The 22233-nt window shown below is 37.8% G+C and overlaps 1 pseudogene; it reads right to left on the bottom strand.

Annotated features, from left to right (window-relative positions):
* Positions 1–19352: 19352 nt before the first annotated feature.
* On the bottom strand, positions 19353–20647 carry LOC128780389 (keratin, type I cytoskeletal 18 pseudogene; annotated as a pseudogene).
* Between the last annotated feature and the right edge of the window lie 1586 nt (positions 20648–22233).

Genomic DNA, 22233 nt, shown 5'->3' with positions numbered 1-22233 from the left:
TACTATATGATATGATAATTATATTTCTATTTATTTCCCCAACTGATTTGAAAATGTATGTCCACATGAAATATTGCACATGAATATTTAAAGAGATTTTATTAATATTCACCAAAACTAGAAACAACCAAGATGCTCTTTAGAATTTATTGGGGTAACATTGTTAATAAAATTATATAGTTTTCAGGTACACAACTCCACAACACATCACCTGTATACTGCACTATGTGTCCACTACCCCAAGTCAAGTCTCTTTCCATTACCATTTATCCCCCTTTTAACCCTCTTCTACCCCTTATTCCTCCTTCCCTCTAACTCATCTGTGCCCATGAGTCTTTCTTCATTTTTTTTTGCTTAATCCCTTCACTCACCCTTTTTACCCAACCCCCAACTCCGTTACTCTGACAGCTTAAGTCTGTTCTCTCTATCCATGAATGTGTTTCCACTTTGTTAGTTTATTTTATTCATTACATTAGACATATAAGTGAAATCATATGGTACTTGTCTTTCTCTGACTGGCCTATTTCACACAGCATAATACTCTCCAGGTCCATCCATGCGATTGCAAAAGGTCAGATTTTCTTCATTTTTTCAGCTGAGTAGTATGCCTTTGTGTAAATGTACCACTGCTTTTTTTATGCACTCATCTACTGATGGGCATTTTGGCTGCTTCTGAATCTTGGCTATTGTAAATAACACTGCAGTGAACATAGGGGTGTATATATTCTTTTGAATTAGTGTTTCAGGTTTCTTTGGATATATTCCCAGAAGTGGAATTGCTGGGTCCTAAAAATAAAACAGGCAGTAAAACCTCAGACATTTCTTGTAGCAATATTTTTCCTGATATTGCTATAATATTTTTCTCCCCAGTTAAAAGAAACAAAAGAAAAAAAAAACAAATGGGACTACATCAAACTAAAAATTTTTTGCAAAGCAAAAGAAATCATCAACAAAATGAAAAAAAAATGGCCCACTAAATGGGAGAACATATTTGCCAATACATCTGATAAGGGCTTAATATCCAAAATGTATAAGGAACTTACAAAACTCAACACCAAAAAGCAAACAATCCAAGTAAGAAATGGACAAAGGACTTGAGATACTTTTCAAAAATGGACATACAGATGGCCAATACACATATGAAAGGATGCTCAGGGTCACTAATCATCAGATGCAAATTAAAACCACTGTATCACCTCACACCTGTCAGAATGGTTGTTATTGATAAATCAACAATCAAAAAATGTTGGCAACGATGTGGGAAAAAAGGAACCCTTGTCAGAATGCTAATTGGTGCAGCCACTGGGAAAACAGTACGGATTTACCTCAAAAACATTAAAAATAGAACTGCCTTATAACCTAGCAACCAAGATATTTTTAATAGGCAAACAATAAGCAAATTCTGGTACATACTCATACACAAGAGATTTGTTCCAGGACTGCTGCAGATGCCAAAATCTGTGATGCTCAAGTCCTTATATAAAATGACACACTCTAAATTTTTTAAAAAATTATTTACAATCTGTGTTATACAATTTGTCTTAGGTGGTGCATCTGGAATGTAGCAGAGTCATGTTTTGAAGGCAGGCATTCTGAACCCATGGTCCACTTTACTGTGAAGTAATACTATCTGTGAAGAAAGTGATATATAGAAAAGAATATGAAGAGAAATAAGTTTGAGAAATATGGGGTTAACAAAGCTAAATAAGTCTTTATCAAGTCAAAAGATTTCTAGGTATCTTCAGTAGGCTAATGTTACAGGGACTAATCAAGAAAATGATTCAGCCGTGGAATCATTTTTCCTCTTGGACCTTTGGGTCTTGCTGTGCATTCTGGGACTTATATCCCATAAAATGTACACTTTAGGGAACAAATGACATGTCACTTTCACACATCTTGGAAGCAAATAAAAGGTTATTCAGAGCTAAACCCTGAACATGGTAGATATGTTTGTTTTAGTTTGTATGTTTATTTGTATTGTTCTTTTTTAGACAGAGGGAGAAAGATACACTTAGAATATCATGTGTATGTCATCAGTCTCCATTTTATTAAAAAAAACTGAGAAGAAAAACAAAATGAAATATTACCTATTGTTCATAGTTGGTATATTTCTCTGTCTGCTTAATTGAACTAATTTTAGAATGATGATGTGTTTTTCTATAATTAATCATAGTTTGTCATTCTATTTTCCTTGGCAGCAGTTTGGCCTTTTATTCTGGTTGCATTGCAATGATCACAGTGCAAATGTGCTGTGAATTATGGAAGAAGGGAAGAAAGCCCTTAGATCTCTTCCATTTCCATATTTTAAAAGCACAAAATGATTAAGCCACTTTCGTGGCTTATGAAGCATTTGACCGAACATTTATTCTGATTATTCTTCAGAACCGTTCTCTCCTCTGATTCCTACTGCTCAGTGCTGGGACAAGACAGAAAATAGCTCATCTTGACTTCTCCTCCTCTGAAAATATGAGATGAAATGGTCCATAAAAATGTAAAATTACTATGAATAAATGCCAAGGTATAAGATTAACACAAGAGACGGAGCTAACCTTGTCCCCGAGTGATTAATAATCCAAAGTCTAAAATGACCTAACTTCCTATAATTAAAGTTTTTTATGCTTAGCCTAATGAATGGTATGCAGGATTTAATAAATGTAAACTTTCTAATAACTGTCAAAATAAAATAATAGATATTCTAGTCTATAAAAGACAAGAAATATAAAAGTCACTCAGCATGCCATCCTGAAGTAAAAAAGCTGAGGTAGTTACTGCTAAGTCTGACATGGACACAGTTAAAACCATGGAAGTAATTTCTGCAAGACTGTTAACATCATATTGCTAAACAACAAATGATACTTTTCAAACATGTTTTGTGTGATTCGACTACATTCTTATTTCTTTTACCTGCTTATCCAAATAACCTATAAGTTTCCCTAAACTTTTAAAGCTGTATTATTTAGCTTAACTTGTTAAAGCATTGACAATGATGTTAAAGTGGCTCATATGTAAATCAATAATCAAATTTTTAAATTTTTATATTTAAATATAATATAATAAGTCTTATCATGACATTTCATATATACTTAAACATGAATTTATTAAATAATAAAGCCAAAAATTGGTAATAAGTTTAATAATAATGATGACTAATCCTTAATAAAGTGTCTCTTGTGCCCTAAATATCACCATGGGTGCTTAGCACATATATTATTCTCACCTAATAATCAGAAGTCATATGTGCTAGACATTACTATCTCAAAGAGGTTAGGAAAATTTCAATAAACTTCTCAAAGACTCATTATTATTAAGTTGTAGTGCTAGTTAATGTTCAAGCACAATTGTATGATCTAAAGATGGCACTTTCACCCTGACTGGTGTGGCTCAGTTGGTTGAGCATGGTCCAGCAAAGCAAAAGGTCCTTGGTTCAATTCCCAGTCAGGGCTCATGCCTGGGTAGCGGGCCTGGTCCCCTGCTGGACTCACGCAAGAGGCAACTGACTGATGTTTCTCTCATATTGACGTATCTCTCCCTCTCTTACTCCCTCCTTTTCCCTCTCTCTAAAAATATATAAATAAAATCTTTAAAGACTATGCACCTCCATTTGCTATGTTGCTTTTATTTAATTTTAAATAAAATTAAGTTCATTTTTCATTTCTAATTATTTTTTAAAAATATAATTTGTAACTTATGAAGAGCTTTATGTATATTTTACCTATTTTTAATTCATCAAAAACTCTATTAAATATTATTTTTAGTTTAGCTTATGGGTAAAGAAACTAAAGTTACTAAAATTGCCCAAGTTCAACAAATTGAATCAGGTACTTGTATCCCTGCTCCTTTCTGGCATCAATACCTTGCCTTTCCACTGATGCCTGCCCTTCTGAAGATTAAACTAAACAGTATGTATTTTCTGCATTACTATATCAAGAACACTTTGAAATGCATGGGTGTATTTGCTGTATGCTATTTGGAAATGTTGATGTGGTTTAAAGATATTTTTAAAATTCTATAAACATGATATTTAGGTGTTTTATATCTGCCAGTAGCATGGATGGGTATATAGTAATTTAAACACAGTTCATTACTTTTGTTTATTTTTTATTTAAACATGAATTTTTAATTTAATTTATTTTTATTTAATATTTATTGTTTCTTTCCATTACTATTTAGTCCCCTTATGCCCCTTTCAACTTTTTCTTCCCACCATCTCCAAACTATTTTCCATTTTCTATGCAAAACAGAACTCCTTTTCTTAGAAATTATGAGTTTTAAAGCTAATAATATAAATCGTGTTGTGCGAGGTCACTGTATCCAAGTCATCTGTTTTGCATTGGTTAATATTATTTCATGCAGATGACAGGAAATGCAATTCAAACTGGCTTAAACAACAACAAAAAATTTTATTGCCTCATGTAACTGAAATGTCCAGCTGTTAAGTTCTCAGGTGCAGTTTGATCCAGAGCTTCAAATGTTGTAACAGGGCTTATTTTCCCGGCGTGTCTTGGCTCTAAATACCCTACACAGGCTTTGTTCCCAGCCGCCCAGCCTTTCAGGTTGAAGTCCAGCTGGGAAGAGTCTCTGCCTCTTTTTCAGTGGCCACATGAAGTATCATGTTGTACCTCTTGGTTTCATTTGTGTACTTATCACTTAGCTATCACCACGTGCAAGAAAATGTTCTATTTCATTGGGTCAGACTGATGTCTACCACCTGCCTGTCCTAAACTTGACATTAGGGGTGAAATCCTATGTGAAGCATCTGTACAGAGATTTTCTCAAAAGGAAGTTAAAAACCGCATGAAATAGTTACCAGATTATGTTCAAACAACACACACACAGTTGTACACACGTGTTCACTGTAAATCACAATTAGAAAGGCATTGACGAAATCATGTATGGTCATATTTATGCCCTCTACTCTTACCATTTTGGTCACATCAACAAGAAAAAATGTTATGCAATTAAACTCCACAAGATTTATTTCTCGAATTGAAGGCCATTTTATCATCTTTATTAGATATGTTCTTTTTCTCCAAAGATTTTTAAGATAAAACCCAACTATGAAGCCTATGTTACACGTCCACATATGTTCGTCAAAGTTCATTGTATATGTTTTAGGTTATTCCTTAATTGAAGTGCATTTCAGATTTAAATGTTCTCACTTCTGAAATTATTAGAGCAAAGCATTAATTAATCTCATGTTCCATGAAATATCCAATATTAATTTTTATAATAAAATAGTATAATATAAGGAACCTGTCGTTGAGACCATTTGAGTGAGAATCTATCTCCTTACAATAAACCAGTTACTAAGTCTACAAGATAAAGATGGGACGTGGGAAGGGAATGGGAGGACAGTGTGCACTAAAAGTAATGTGAGAGGAAATCAAACCTGAAAGGTCAAGTCTTACTCTAATTGAAAAAAATAAGGTGAGCGACAGAAGTGAAAACCTGTGGCGGAAGGATTCATTCCCTGAGGTATGGTGAAGGGCGGCATCTCAGTGGATCCTGACTTTGCCATTTGCTGTCTGACTTTGGTAAATTATTGAAATTTTCTAGGCTTTTGTTTTTTTATCTTTGAAATGGGCATAATTATCTCCAGTAGTGATAACAAATGTATATAGTACAAGAACACTTCAGGCAATTATTATTTCACCTTAAAGACAGAGTATTAATTTGTAGGACAGAAGGGGAAGAAAGGATGATTATAAGGAAGAACAAGCTAAAACAAATGCTTTTTGACGCAGAAGTAAGTGTACTGTAAAACTGAAACTTATTTTCTTATGCATCCTTTTTCTAAATCTTAGATTTTAAAATTCAAATTAAATCTTGACTCATTTTCATGGGGCATTGTCCTTGCTGTACTTAATTCTACCAGTACTTTCTGTTTCTTTCTGAATTGGAATCTCACCTGTGCCTGCAGACAGGATCTACTCTAACAACATCGATAACTTCCCCACCTGAAGCTGTGGGAAAATGCCAGTTACTCACTTAAACAGTTATTTAACATTTTCATTGTTCCAGTTTTCAGATCACGTCTAAATGTGTTGGCTATATTTGGACTAGCAAAAGATTAAATAAAAGCAACAACAAACTGTATCTTCTGAACACCCCAGAGCATAGAAGAGATTGTGAGCCTTCATTTTTCAATACTTATTATAATTACTTTATGAATTAGTAATATCTTTCTCTCACTTCCCTTAAGACAATGTTGAGCATGTTCATCCTGTTGACTATTAATGGTTTAACATATCAGTAAAGATTTATTTATTGAAGGTACAATTCTCTATGTTTTTTGAAAAATCATTTGAATTCAAAATTGATGGTGGATATTTCCTGGTAGATATACAGATTAATTACTAAATCAAAAAGTTTTATTAATGAACACTATGATTAATAAAGCACTGAAACTATAATAACTCATGTCCTTTATATAATGACATCTAATTTTCTCTTTCAAAAGAAAATCTCTTTGCCTCATAACCACAAAAGTTGCAAAAGAGTCTTGTTTTTATTCCCAACTCTCTCACACTAAGGATGTGGTTATATGAATGTGGTTTGTAAAACAGCACACACATTTAACTCAGTTTTTTTATGATCCAACAATTGAGAATAACTGAAAAATACATAAAGTAATATAAAACCACTTTAGGTTTTACATATAAGAAAATATGAAGAATTTCTGAAGTTAGAGAAAGGATGCATTCACATATTTCAATAATTCCCCCATATATTCTTACACAATGTTTGATATTCCACTCACCTCAAAGCTTTTCCTCTTCACAAGTAAGGAAATGAGGCTGAAAGTCCTCGGTGTTCTTTCCTCTGTCCGCTTTAATTAATCCAAATTCTCTGTCCTGCCCCATCAGACAATAGTTTTCTTTCTCTGTTTTCAATTATTCTGAATGATTTTATGTATGACATTTCTAAATTCTTTTAACATTGATTTCTATAAATGGTACCTTTATAAATACATTGGTTTTACACATTTGGTAATTGATTCTTGCAAACTTAGTTTGATAACAATGAATGAATTAATATGTGGAATAAAAATATAACTAATGGTTTTGTCAAAAGTACCAAAAAGCATGATCACATGAATCATGACATATTCAACATTGACGTTGTTTCATAAATTACCATTGAGAAAATAATACCTTGCCTTACAATCTCATACAATTTTGAACTTTTATAACACTCCTTCAACTTATTTAGTTTCTGTGTTTTGTTTTTTTTCACTATACTACTGGATTTTCAAGGGCTAGAATTTTATCTCACTTTTTAAAAGTGGCATAGGAGTGTCTGAAATATACTAGATACATACTGAATATCAGTTGATTATGAATATTAAAAATTTGCAAAAAGAATATGTGATTTTAACACCCCAGCTCTCTATTGAGTAATCACTTAGTGACAAAAGTTCTTCTTAAAACAGAGATTGTATCATTTCATGCTCCTATTCATAAATTATGATGTATTCCTTTATTCTATCTTTCAGAAGATCATTTTAAATCTTCCTTTATACCACCCTTCATCTTCTGCCATGTTTTTCTCCTCATTACTTTGCCTCTCTATTTCTGCCTTTATTATCTTGGCTCATAATATTTTCCTGATTCTTCTATAACTTACAGAACTTTAATTCATGATACAGCTTACGTTACCACCAGGTCAAAACTGAAACCTTGGGCTATAAGGTAAATGAGCTTGAGTTGTCTGAATGTTAGCCACCGATGGCTAGAAAATACTATGTTTATCCACATTAAATGAAGTGCTGTGAAAATAGGGGGAGTCAATGATCATAGCCAAGGTTGAGTTTGGACATGGACATGTAGTTACGGCTACTGCACAGATTATCTGAATGAAGATCTGATACATACACACAATTGGACAAGTAATAGATAAAATTATTCAAAATTGGTCAACTTGTCAAAGCTGGGTCCATGGTTCCAGATTTGTAGATGTGATAACTAAGTAACTCAATTATCGCTTCATATGATTTGTTCATTTCTGTGTTCTTTATTGCTCTGTTTTTCATCTTTTAATTTCATTAATGGTAACCCCCCCTTTTTTTTCTAGTTTCTTTAAATATTATGCTCTCTCCTTGACAACTTTTCCATACTTCATTAATGTATATTGAGCTCTCCTTTGTTGAAATCTTATCAAATCAATATTTAGTATATAAAAAATAATGACAAAATAACGTAAGTCACCAAATTTTGTGTTAAGAGAATGTTTTCTAGTCCTACAGTCCTTGGCATAAATATCAGAATGGCCATTTTCCTGCTGTGTGATCATGGGTGAATGGCTTAACCTCTCGAGTCCCAGTTTCTTAAACAGAAAACTGAGGATAGTAACAATTTGTATTTAGTAGCTTTGTTGTGAAAAGGTTAAGATGATTTTGGTACATAGGAGTAGACATTTGTTGGCTCTTCACCACCAGGATATGTCAGGCATCTTCGTGGGCCAGGACTGGCTGGCGGTGCCTGCAGCTGCCTGACTCCAAAAAGATCACTTACCCTCTTTAATAACCAGCACCATCCATTCTGATTTGGAGATTAAATATGCAGATTCAGCCTGGTTTATAATTTTTGTGAAGATTAGTAAATATCAAAGGCTAATCGATCATCCCAACATTATTATGTTTGTGCATTTATATAGTTTTTAATTGCAATAATGTTTTAGTCCAGGTGCTGTTATAGACTAAAGCAGCACCTGTTTTCTGTCTCCCCCAAATCCATATGTCGAAACCCTAATTCCCACTGAGATGGTACTTGGAGATGAGGACTTGGGAAGTAATTAGATTGTGAGGATGGAGCCCTCATGGTGCCACAGTGCCCTTGTGAGAAAAGAGAAGAGGGAACGTGCTTCCTTTTTCTCTGCCATATGAGGGCACAGCCATCCGAGAACCAGGAAAAAAGCCTTCACCGGAATCTGACCAAACTGGCACTGCAGTCTTCTGTTGGAAACCGCCCTGCCTGGTTTCAGAAGCTGTAACCCCCCATGACTAAGGCTGAGTGAGAGACTTGGGACCATAAGCTACTAAGGAGACAAAGCTTATCCTTCTGGTAGGAGCCCCACCTCTGTCCACTTTACTTTACCCTGCTTGGCCCAGGGCAAATGACTGGTTAGCCAATGACAGGTAAGATTCCTCAAAGGAGGGATGACCTAAGACAGGCAGGGTTGCAAAAGGGCCGTCAGGGAAGGACTTGGGGGGCTATAGAAAAAGGGAGTGATGGACCCTCACCCCTTAGCTTTGACAGCCTGAGTCCTCATTCTGTCTGCAAGAAGTCTCCTAATCTCTTCCCTGCCTTACTTCCCCTGCCTGATTTAAGCCTGAAACAATGACAGAGGGCAGTGCAGCCCTGGGAAGGAACAGGAGGGTTCCCCAGGGTGATCAGGCCTAAGAAAAAATGCATAAAACCCTGTGAAAATTGCTTTGCTAAGAATGCCCTCAATTTTCTGATAAGGGTACAAGCATGAAATGAGTTTGTTTCCCAAAGTTTTATGGCCCTTTAGCTATCTGACCCTGACTCAGAATAAGCCCTCACAGTTCTTTGTATGTTATCTATTGTTTGATCCTACTGCCTGACAATGATTGATGAGGTTTACCTGTATTCCTGTGCAAATTGAACCCATTGAGGAACAGGCTCAAGGCCAGTCCCTACCTTTCCTCCCAAAGCAGATCATATCTTGGTAGAATTATTCTCACCCTTCTAGACAAACAGTTCCCACAGAGCCCCCCCCCCAGTCTTCAACTTCCTAGCCTCACGAATCATGAGGAATAAATGTCCGTTGTTGTTACCTGGTCTATGGTAATTTATTATAGCTTGAATGGATGAAGACAGACGCCTTAGAGAGTAGGGCAGAAGATGGAAAATAAAAATGAGGTCTTTATATAAAGAGTGTTTATATACCATTTTCTCAAACACAATGGGGGAATACATAATAGGTTTTTAGCAAAGAGTTAATAATCAGAAAATAATAAAGCAAAATCTAGGAATGTGCTTACTTCTGAGGATGACAGATTCATGAGAAGAATGAACCAAAATGGTAGGGAAAGCATTACCTTGGAACAACTAGCTCGTGTTAGGTAGTCAGTCCTCAGGAATTAATTTTATTATCCCACTTCATAATTTACATGTATGTTGCATACATCCTCTTTTCAAATATCACATATAATTCTAAAAATCATAAATAGGTCCTAATTGAATATTTTCTAATTACTACATGCATGTGAAATATATGAGGTATATTTTATGTTTGAAGAAAAAAAGAAATAAAAAACTTAAGAATATTTTGCTTTGAAAGACCCTACTTGCAAACACATTTACAAAAAAACCTTTAAATTAGTATAAATAATATCACCACTATGTGATGAAATCCATGACATCATCACACACTCCTCTTCTTTTCAGTTGACATCTCGAACTGAATTTTCTAACTGCTCTCCACAGTGTACTTATTCCTTTTGCTGGGTTTTACACAAATTTTTGTTTGCTTGCTCATTCCCAGGGACATAACTATAATCTTTTTTTTTTTTCATTTTAACACTTCGTAACATAATACAGAATTACCTGAGAAGCAAGGTAACTATGAATGTCAGGACTATATATGTATATATGTTTTTTGTTACAACATGTTACAAATTGCTTTGGGTTTAAATGTAAAACTTGGCACACACAGGCAGACAAAGAACAAAGGAGCATGTTGTTGGATTCAGTTCTGGATTGGCCTCTGAGGATGGACTTCAAGGTATAAGCTTTTAGAAATTCTTTCTAGCTGGAAGTCATATGCTTTCCCTCCTGCCGTTTTATTCCCCGTACTTGCATATACATGGGAATGGCTGTGGGGCTCTATTCACAGAAATTCAGTGGGGCTATTAGGCTCAAACCATGACTCCTGAATATGTGAAATATTGTATTTTTTTGCAATAAAGTACTTACATCAAAAATCTATGAAATCAGAGTAGTTTAAAGGTTTTAAATGACTGAATGTAATAGGAATTCTGGACCCCATTAAACTATGACAACTTGGTCAAATTTACTTCTTCCTCCTCATCCCAGTGACTTGCTTCTGCATCCAATGTCTCTGAAGAGCAGAAAGACACCAAATAAACAGATGTGAGAGGGTGTGAGTTTGGCTAGAAGGAAGACATATTGTAAGGAATATGGGCACGTTGCCCAGCAGTCTTCAGACACACCTGAATTCTGTTTTCTTTGCAATATGTAAAGTTCCCTTGTCTAGTTGATTCCCTTATGATTTAAACTCAATTAGGTAGAATATAAGAAATATTACACTAGGTTGGATGGCTTTGCTTTTGTGTCTGTAAACTTCATGTGGTTAGAAACTACATCAGTCAGCTTTTTCCGAGTCATTTTGTATTAACAAATAATCCCATAATGTCACTGGCTTAAAGGAAAAAGGGTTTCTGTTTGTTCACAATACATGTCAGTTGTGTCAGCTGAGGCTCCGCCCCAGAGCCTCAGTCTGGGATCCAGAGTGAAGAGTAGCCGCTATCTAAGACATGTCATTGGCATGGCACAGAGAGAAGAAAAATGGTAGGAAACTACACGGGGTCTTAACATCTCTTCTTGGCAATGGCCTCACTTTTGCTTACATTCAACATCATGGCCAACCTTGATGCCACTTAGCTGGAAATTGTATCTTTCTATTTGGATGTACACTGCAACTCATATGACAATGGATATAATTATATTTCTCTTACAGGGAGTGCATCAAATAATTGGGAACAATGATACCATTAGCACAGAACTTAGTCTGACATTCACTACTACATGCCTTGTCCCTAGGACAGTTTCAGCCACTTAGTAGTTCTTCATTCATTCAATGGCTATTCAAACATTCATTCATTAATTTATTACTACATGCCTGAAATATACTAGATGCTTGGGATTCTGTAGTAAATAAACAAACAATTTCTGGAAGCATAATGTTCATGTTATAATGATAGGGACTAGAAAATGAAGTGTTAAATCTATGTTAGTTACATGCTAATAATTTCTCAGAAAAATTAGATTTAAGGAATATAGGTTTAAATAAAGTGATCAAGAAAGCTCTCACTGGGAAGCTCATAAAAAGACCAAACCAAACAAGAGAGAACTGGTGGAGATGTGGTGAGAAAAGTGTTATAGGGAGAGAGAGAGTAGTGAAAAGCCCCGGAATGCAAATGTGCCAGATGAGTTTGAGGCACAACAAGAAGACTGGTGTAGCTACAGATGGTCAGATGGAGATGTGATGAGAGACAGAGCAAAAAGAGTTTGTAAGCGAACACCCAGGGGGGTCCTGCCACTCTCCACCAACAGGTCAAAACTCTGGAGACAGTTCAGTGGAAAGGAAAAGATCTTTTTTTAAAAGTATATACAGTGTGAAATAATGGCAGGTTTCTGCCTCAAAGCCCATTTTCTCTGAGACAGCCAGAGAAAAGCACCCTGCCACCCTCTGCTAGCTCAGTTTAAGGCTGCACCAGGAACCTCCTCTGCTACCCGAAGGCACCAGCCCTTTAGAAGCACAGGTGGCTTAGCGGGTTTCCAGTCACTGTCCTGCTTCAGACATCCTTTGGTGTCTGTGTGTCCAGGCATCCTACCTGCGGTGCCCTGTCCTCTTCCTCAGCTGCTGCCCTCCGGTGCATACACGGGGCCTAGCTGGGAAGGACCCACGCAGCCCAGCAGCCCAGCGCCAGTTGCCCACACCCCAGTTTCCTGTGCCGGGCGGGGGGGCGGACACGTGGCTCCTCACCTGGCCTCAGGGCACTCGGGACCAGCCATCAGCTAGGTGGCTAAGCCCCATTCCTTGTGCAGGAGGGCACAGGGCTCGTCTCCTGCCGCTGTTCCTAGGGCCTGCAGGACCGACCCTTCTCCCTCCCCTTCTTACTGGCCTAGCTCCTGGGGCAGTCTAGGCACGCCCTGGAGGGTTCGGACAGGGGCGAGGGGCACCGGGGATGTTCCCGGACCACAGGGACCCCAATGCTCAGGGGCCCAGGAGCTCCATCCCCCAGCGGCCAGGAAAGAGGGGAGAACAAAGCAAAGCTTTCTGCGCGCTCTTTTACAGGCTGCCCTGAGTCCCCGTGCACCTGAAGTGGCTGCGTGTCGCCCTGGGTGTCTGGACAATGGCCGCTGGTTAGGCCACTGCAATGCGGCTGTCACTAATGAGCCATCCTGGCGCTTCCCCACCCCTCCCCCATTTCTGGGGGCACTGGGTACCCTCGTTACAATGTCAGTGTGCCAACATTTGTAGGGAATGTGGGCCATTTTACGCGCTCAGCTTTTTCATGAGTAGGAAATCATTGGGAAGCTTTGATGAATGGCAGGATCTGATTTACATTTTAATGGGCGGTTTTGGCTGCAATGTTAAGAACAGATGGTCATGGGGTTGGTGGAAGAAAGACTAGTTATGAGCCTGTTGCGAACTAGATGAGGCATGACGATGATTTACACGATGAAGAAGCAGGGGTGGTGGTAAGAAATGGTTTGGTTCTGGGTATATTTTAACGGTAAAGCCTGTAGGGTTTTCTTCTGGATGAGATATGGAGTATGAAACAAAGAAGTACCAAAGATAAGTCTAACATTTTGCCTTAGTAAATAAAAAATTAACCAAGTGGAGTAACTGCAGCAAGGCATCCGATTTGTTTTCACCATCATTTACCCACATATTTCGAATACAAGGATATTCCTTTAAATATTCTTATGCTGAATCCGTGTTTGGCCAGGTGACTTGCTTTAGCCATTGTAACAGTAATATGTAAAACTTAAAAAGGGCGTAGGCATTGGAGCTCGCCCTCTTGCTCACCTAGAACCCCAAGCCTCAATGCAAATAAGCCCAAACAAGAGTCCAGATGATGAGAAACAAGCAAACCAATCACCCTGTTGTCTCTGCTAATACCCAGTCAATTCCTCCAAGCAGACCCAATCCAGCTTCATCGGTAGCTAATCTCAGATGCATGAGTGAGCCCAGCTGACAGCAATGGAATTTTCCAGCTGATTCTAGCCCAAACTGCCAACCCACAAATTGATTTCTATTTTTAGTCACTGCATTGGGAGGTGAGGAGATTGTTACACAACAAAAGCTATTTGATATAATTAAGTTACTATTAATTTAGATGGGTATAATTTTATAAATGTTAGGTCTAACAATGAAGACTAGAAGCTTATTTTTGGACATGTTAAAAGTGAGTTGTCTATTATGTATCAAGTGGAAGAAATGAATCAAGGAACTAATAGTACAATAGGTAGGCAGCCTTAATGGCGCCACTAAGATTAGTGACTAGTTAGAATGTTTGTTTTTCTCCGCCTGTGTGAATACAGAAGCTCAGCAGGCAGAGCACTGAAATTACTATATCTATTAGATTTCAGGGGTGTCCAACTCACAGCCAGGGGCCATATGCATCCCAGGATGGCTTATAACTACAGCCCCACACAAAATTGTAAATTTACTTAAAACATTTTTTTTTTTTGCTCATCAGTTTTTGTTAGTGTTTGTGTATTTAATATGTGGCCCAAGGCAACTCGTTCTTCCAGTGTGGCCCAGAGACGCCAAAAGGTTGAATCACCTTGTTAGGTATTGAGATGTTGAATGTTGGCACCTCAAAGTAAGTGAAAATCAATCAAAGCATATTTAAAAAATTCAGGGTCTTTCAGTGTACCCCATACATTTTACATTTCTTAGTCAAGTACTGCTTATGACCTACAAACCCATACTTGGTGCTGTGAGATATACAAAATAAATATAATTCCCATCTATTTGAAAAATGAGATTAATATACATGAACCAGTGAAATGTATTAAACAAAACTTGCATGATTCAAACTATAAAATTTGAAGAAAAAAGAGAGAAGATAGTAAAAACTGTAAATTAAAGCAGCTGAAGAAAATTTCTGGCAAATGTTAAGTAGGATTTTTGTTGGTAGAGAAGCAAAGAAGTAGAAAAGAACATCCACGGAGGAGTAGAAGAAATAGAATAGAATTAAATGACAAGCTGGAACAAGAGCTGGATGATGCATTTCAAGTTGATTTTTAGACTTTTGTAAGTCTTACCAATCGCAGACCCTCAAAACACTGTGGTGTGCTGGTAAATATTTAACAACTGGCTTTTCAAAATTGGGGTGACTTGGTATCTCTAACATTTGCTGTTTTCCATGGTACAAATTTTTTCATGATTGCCAGTTTCAAGCTACCAATATGGCACAACCAACTTGCAAAATCCCTGAACTTAAGCAACGTCCTGATGGCCAGTCAATGCCAGGTGCAGGGCATCACTGATAGATACTCTTACAGCTCACACAGAAACGTCTTTGTCACTTTGGAAATGCTGCATCCTAGGTATTGATCCCTGTAGATGGCCTGGAAAATGATTAGTTTGTACTCAATTCTGGGACATTTCTAAAAAGCTAAAATGACCAAGGTACTCAATTAAATGCAATTGATCTTTTCCTCACTATTATAAGGAGGAACTCGTAACATGCGGATCTGTCCTCTGTAGTGCAGCAGCTCCTTAGGCTCTCCTTGTAGATGGGTTGTTGATCTCTCTCTGATGAAAGACCTAACGTGGCCCAAATTCCACAGAGGAGACTTCAGGTTGTCCCCAGGTATTCCATTCCTAACCTGTAGAATTCAGTGTCCTTTGAGGCAGCTCAAATAGAGGGCAAGAAACAGACTTTGGGGTCAGGTTGGAGTTTTCTTGTGCGTTCCCCCATTTATCATTTCTGTAACTTTATTAAAGTAAATTCACTGCTTCCTCTACTCACAACACTGCTGACACCAGATGTGTGGGTTTTTCCACACCAAGAAATTTTCTAGTTCTCAACAGACACTGACTGGGTGTGCCACGATTTAACTCCATTCTGATAATGACTGCCCAGAGTCAGCACAGACCCCATAGGTTAACGGCTCAGTCCCGCAAGACTGCTCCCCTGCCAGATGTCAATTTTAAGTAGTGTGTTCCCAGGTCACCTACAACTTCTACCCAACTTGGCTACAAATCAGAAGTCTTGACGAATCCCTCCTCAGGTTTGATAATTTGTAGAACATCTCATAGGACCCAGGGAAACAGTTGACTCACTATTATTTTAAAAGATATTGATGAACAGACATATGAAGATGTTTACTAATATAATAATGTATGTCAACTGTAACTGAAAACAACAATGGTTTAAATATGGGAAAAATGAATAAATAAAATCCATCTCAATATTTCTTATAAAAAATAAGGGTCCTGGTGCAGGTGCCTCTGTCCTCAGGGAATTAGGCTGTGTCCTGTAAGGACAGGGATTTGTTCATCAACCCAGAAGCTCTCTGAGCTGATTTAATCATTTTTATGACAATTTTATTACAAGGGTAGATAAAATTAGGTTTACAGTTGTTTGTCTGGGAAAAGACATGCAGGTTATGATTATTAGCATAGTTTTATTAACTCAAAAGAATGTCACAGTGTCATAGTGTGCACTTAGGTACAACATTCTAAGTCCTCCGATGGCGGTCTTCACTGTTTACACATTCTTGTAGTCTACTTGGCCATGCTCAAGCACACGTTGGCACAGAGTTCTTTGCCTACTTTTGCCGGCCTCTGTGTATGCATGATTGACTAAGTCATTGGCCATTTGTTAACGCAACTTCTGGCTCCTCTTTCTCCCAGGAGGTCAGGTGGTAGCCTCAAACTATTCCAATCTTCTAATCATATCGTTTGTTCCCCTGGTAACTAGTCTTCCACCTTTAGGGGCTTTCCAAAAGTCACCTAATTTACATAAACTCAAGTAGGACTGAAAGGCTTCTTAGAAATAGGAAAAGACTTTTGTTTTGACTTTATTGCTCTGGGGCTGTTTCAGGATCTAGGAAAAAATATATATGTAACAAAAGATTCTCCTATTGTGCTTATCACTTAGGAAATGACAAGAGTTTGGGAACTTTGACCAGGAATTGGTGATTAATATCAAAATGTATATTTCTTTTTTAAAAAGATTTTATTTACTTATTTTTAGACAGAGGGGAAGGGAGGGAGAAAGAGAGGGAGAGAAACATCAGTGTGTGGTTGCCTCTTGCATGTCCCCTACTGGAGACCTGGCCAGCAACCCAGTCGTGTTCCCTGACTGGGAATCACACCAGAGACCCTTTGGTTCGCAGGCCAGTGCTCAATCCATTGAGCTACAACAGCCAGGGCCTATATTTCATATTATATCACAATATCACATGTTGGACATTACTTAATCTGAGTTGTCTGTGAAACAGGGCAATAATAATGCTTACCATGTATGGTAGCTTATGCTATGATTATCAGTTGACAATTAGTTGTTAGTGTTTACTTAAATGTTAATACAATGTGGTATCTCATTATAATTCTTTTTCTCTGTAACCTCAGATGAGTTAACTAATATTTTGATTTATTTATATTTAAATCTTTAATGAGGCATTTGATAGAAGTGGTCCCTCAAGCCTCTTTCATTTTATGATTTCATGAGGCTATAACCTGCCTCTCTGGGGTCATATTTTGCTCTAGTATATTATCTGTTCTTTGCATAAAACCAGCCTTTATATACAAAAGACTTAATATGTAAAATTTTGTTTGAGGTTAGTGGATTCCCAAAACTTTCTGCTATCTTCCCTATTATAACTTATATTTTCTACCCATAAATAAGCCCTGCAAAGCTGAAGTATTTAATGTGAGAACCACTTATTTAATAACATTAAATAAAATAAAAATTCACATTCTCTGTTGTACGAGCTGTATTTCCAATGCTCAATAACTGCATCTCAGTGTATAAATTTCATCATTACAGAGAGTTTTATTTGACAGTGCTGCTGTCAAATTATTCATGAGATAAAACAGCCCCTTTAAGCATAGCACATAAAGACAGAAGTCTGATCTAGGTGGATGCAGAATGGGGCTTTTGACAAAAATCACAGTCTCTAATCATTTATTTCTTCTCAACTCAATATCTCTGTTCTCAATTTACAATGTGAGAACATTCTATCTTCCTTTCTCTGCTGCCTCTAGCCTCAGATATCCATAACAATAAAAGACCTATCATCGTTTAAAAGAACTTGCGACATAAATGACTTTTAGTGTTCCCTGCATTCATCATTTGCAGAAGAGAAAACCCTGAGTCACACTTGTCACACGTTTTCTAGTGGGATAGCCAGAAATGTAAAAGAAACCAGCTGGATGGGTAACTCCTTATTTGTGTCATGTGTGGCATGCAACTTCACGTTTCTGGATGTACCAAATGTTCTGGCAGTGACTTGGATCATACCTCTTCTGCCTTCTCTAACCATGATGCATAGTTTGCAACTTAAGATCACAAAAAACTCCTGAGTGATGCTTGTAACATACCATGAATAAATATTCCTAAGTGTTAATGAAATATTTTTAAATACTTTGCCACTTTAATAAAATCAGAGCTTTTTCATTTCTGTTTTCCAATCTTAAATATCTAATATATTATATAATACAACAGATTGAGGATGTAGCCATATTGTTCTTACTAAGAAATATGTATATTTGTGATATATGAGCCTTTTTTGGCAATAAAAACATCAAAGATTTTTTTTTGCTTCTCCCTCAAAATTTCTACCTGCCTAATGAATTAAATCACTCATTGAAAAAATTGCATGAAAACACCCTCTAATTTACAATAATATATACTAGATTCAAAGGCAGATACACACCTCAATTGATAGGATTTATTTTATTCTGCAACAGAACAATGTAGGTAGAGACAGAAAATAAAAAGTATTTCTGTTGCATGAAGAGTAATATTAAGCCAAGATTTTTAAATGGCTACTTATTATAAAAATCAATAATATTATTTTGTTGTTGTTCTTGCTTAACTCAGAGTACTATTCTTCACAATGATGAGTGTTTGGCTCACATTCCCCCAGATGTCCAGGCGTAGACTCTTTTGCAAAGTATCCCTTAGATGAGGAATAGCATATCGGAGTGGTTTAGAGCGCCCATTAACAGGAGCCGGGGCACCTAGGTTTGGCTATTAGCTCCAACAGTCTATGTTATTTTGGGTAAGTAATATAACCTCTCTGTTGCACCATTTTCTTATTTGTAGGATGAAAATAATAATAACCCTACCTCAGAAAGAGTAATTAAATTATAAATTACAACTCTGCCTAGCAATTAACCAGAGATGCTTGTGAAAAAAGCATAAATTATCATACAAATATATAAATATATCTATTTTTAAAAGCTAGAGAACAATAGAAATCCTGATTTGTTTTTTGATAAGATGCAAACGAAATAATGCCTTTTGTTACTTCTTTTATTTTCTAATGTTCAATGATCTCTGAACTTCTTTTTGGCCTCCTGTCCCACCAAGGGGTACCCCACTTCTGCTGCCTTTAATGCCTCAAAATGTTGGTGTCGTTGACCTCAGACACCACTCCGCCATCCACAATCCTGTGTGTGGTAGTCTTTTGGATGGTTTGTAAGAAGGAGCTCTTGTCCAGGGCATCAACAAGATTGAAGTCTTCCTCTTCTTCCAGTAGGTAGGATAGGTAGCTATCTCAGCCCCCAGCTTGACCTTGATGTTCAGCAGGGCCTCATGCTCCTGGGCCTGGTGCTACCCCTCTACCAGGGTCTGGGCCAGCTCTGACTCCAGGTGCAGCAGGATCCCACTGAGTTGTTCCATCTGCATGGCATAGCGCATCTCCACCTCCCTCAGGCTATTCGCCAAACTTGCCTTCACATTTCCCATGGAGGAGTCCACGTCAGTCTCCAAGGACTGGACCATTCGTCTCGGCTCTGAGTGTTATCGCAGTAGCTCCTATCTCAGCAGTCTGCGAGGTGACCACTGTGGTATGCTCCTCAGTCTGATGGGACCAGTGGTCCCCTAGCTCCTCTCAGTTCTTCCAAGCTAGCTCTTCATGCTGGGTCCAGATGCCCACCATGATCTTGCTGAGGTCCTGAGATTTGGGTACATCCAACTCCACAGTCAACCCAGAGTTGGCAATCTGGTTTTGTAGACCATTTATTTCCTCCTTGTGGTTGTTTTTAATGAAGAACAGCTCTTCCTTGAGAGCCTCAATCTCTGTCTCTAGCAGCAACCAAGTGATATTTGTGTCATTAATGACCTTTTGAAGTCCACTAATATTACTCTTCACAGACTGGCATATGGCCCGCTCTGTCTCATACTCGACTCTGAAGTCATCAGCAGCAAGACAGGCGGCTCTGTCAATCTTCAGAAAAATGTAGGAATTGTCCACAGAATTTGCAAAGATCTGACCCCTTAGGTCCTCAATGGTCTTGAAATAATGCCCCCAGTGTCTAATCTGGGGTCCCTTCTTCCCTAGGTGTCCCTGGACTTTGCTCTGCAGTCTCTGATTATCAGCCTCAAGTCTTTTCACCCTCTCCAGGTAGGAGGCCAGGCAGTCATTCAGGCATTTCATAGTCTCCTTCTCACTCTGGATGCCCCCTATGCCTTCCAGACCCCTGGCCATCCCTACAGCCAGGCCTCTGGGTCCCCAGTTGCCCTGCATGCTGGTGAAGTGGGACACTGAGATCTGGGAGCCTGAGGCCCTGGCACCTATAAAGACACTGGCCATGCTGCTGGCCTCTTGACCCGGTGGCTGGGCAACTGCATGGAGCCCAGTGTCCAGTAGTTTGTGGAGAAGCTGGAGCAAGTGCTGAAGCTCATGTTGTTCAGGGAGAAAGGGGAGAAGCTGAGACTCAGGTTGAAGCTGCAGTCTAATTTCTCATTTTAATTTAATTATATTTCCTTTATATAGTAAATAGTGAGTAAGCTACATAATTTCAATGTGTTCTAGAGAATTGTTTATCTTCACAGTTAAAGAATATAAAACTTCTGTTATCTCACATTTTCTAAGAAGTAACTGAATTGCATTTATATTCGTCAGATAAAAAGATTTTTATAAATTTACTTTTGTCCCTTACACTAATACCTGGTGAATTTTAAGTGACATTATTGGCCTTTCCTTGATTAGGACCTCATTTTTAGTTAGCTATTTATTATAAAATCATAATCATATTGGGAAGAAATATTGTACAGTAAACAATCTAATTTAAAAGCTAATTGTCTGGTAACTATTTTTTTTAGTTACAGAACCTATTTAATAATATTTTTATGGGAGTTTTTAATTTTAAATTTTATCAATCACTCAAGGTTTGGATAGAGAAATAGAATTCATATTGCATATTCCAACAGAAAATTTAATATAGTGATTTGGACGCCTGCAAAAGCAAAACGGAACATTGAGGTAACATTCTGTAGAGGGGGTGCTGCCTGACTGATGCTGGTGACTCAAGAGCCCAGAAGGGCACTGTAGAGCTGGGGCTAACACTGTGAAGGAGGTAGCATTATCCAGCTTATGTGGGTGCCTTTTCCAGGGCGTGATGGGCGTGTCCTGCTGAGAGGGTCTGAGAAACCTGGAACCAGCTATTTGGGCCCAGCTGAAGTGTCATTGCTCGCACTACACTGACAGGACCAGCAACAAACAGGAAAGAGAAATCCCTTCTCTTTCTCCTGCTTATAAAATCTCTCTCCCTGGGGAACCCCTACTGACAGAAGAACTGGTAAAAGAGAAATGTGGTTTTGAGAGTCCCAGGCACAGAACAGAGGGGAAAACAAAGACTTTATATCTGAAATAAGCTTAGAAATATGATTATTATAAGTTTACATGTCCCCGGTGCTAATGGCTCCAATCCGTCTCATGGATGCCCTTCCCCACTCTTGTCTCCCCCTGGAAGAGGGTGAACAATTCTTCCCAGTTTCTTCAGAACTTTCTTGATTTTTATACTGAAATCCCTGCATCTCAAGAAACCCCCAGTCCTGGGAAAACTAGGATGGTTGATCACTTTTCCCGAGAAATTAATATTTAACCTTCTAATTTCTATATAAAAAGCTGAGTGGAAATTGACAGATTGGAAGGAGGAAGGATAGCATATTTTGTTATAAACAGATCTATAGTTTTGTAAGTTAGATGTATCCCATTCCCTGCTTGTTATTATTATTTTTTTATTTTTATTATTCACAGGACCATAAAGAAAACTGATGGTGTAGGAGGAGAAGAGGAAAAGTTTAACCTCTGGTCTCGATTGAGTGAAACAGTACAAGCTATCACTACCTGACTGATGGTTGGAACTTGTCTTACCACCCACCAAAAAGCCAAGCACTGACACAGCCCTGTGTGCTAAAGCTCAGAGAGTTTCCTGGGACTTCATGTCACAAATTCTGAACCGGATTAATACTGGAATCGTTACTGC

The sequence above is a fragment of the Desmodus rotundus genome, chromosome 3 (genome assembly GCF_022682495.2).
Source record: "Desmodus rotundus isolate HL8 chromosome 3, HLdesRot8A.1, whole genome shotgun sequence".
In the NCBI taxonomy this organism is placed as follows: domain Eukaryota; kingdom Metazoa; phylum Chordata; class Mammalia; order Chiroptera; family Phyllostomidae; genus Desmodus; species Desmodus rotundus.
Note: the sequence above shows the minus strand (reverse complement) of the source record. Positions and strands in the feature narration are given on the sequence as shown.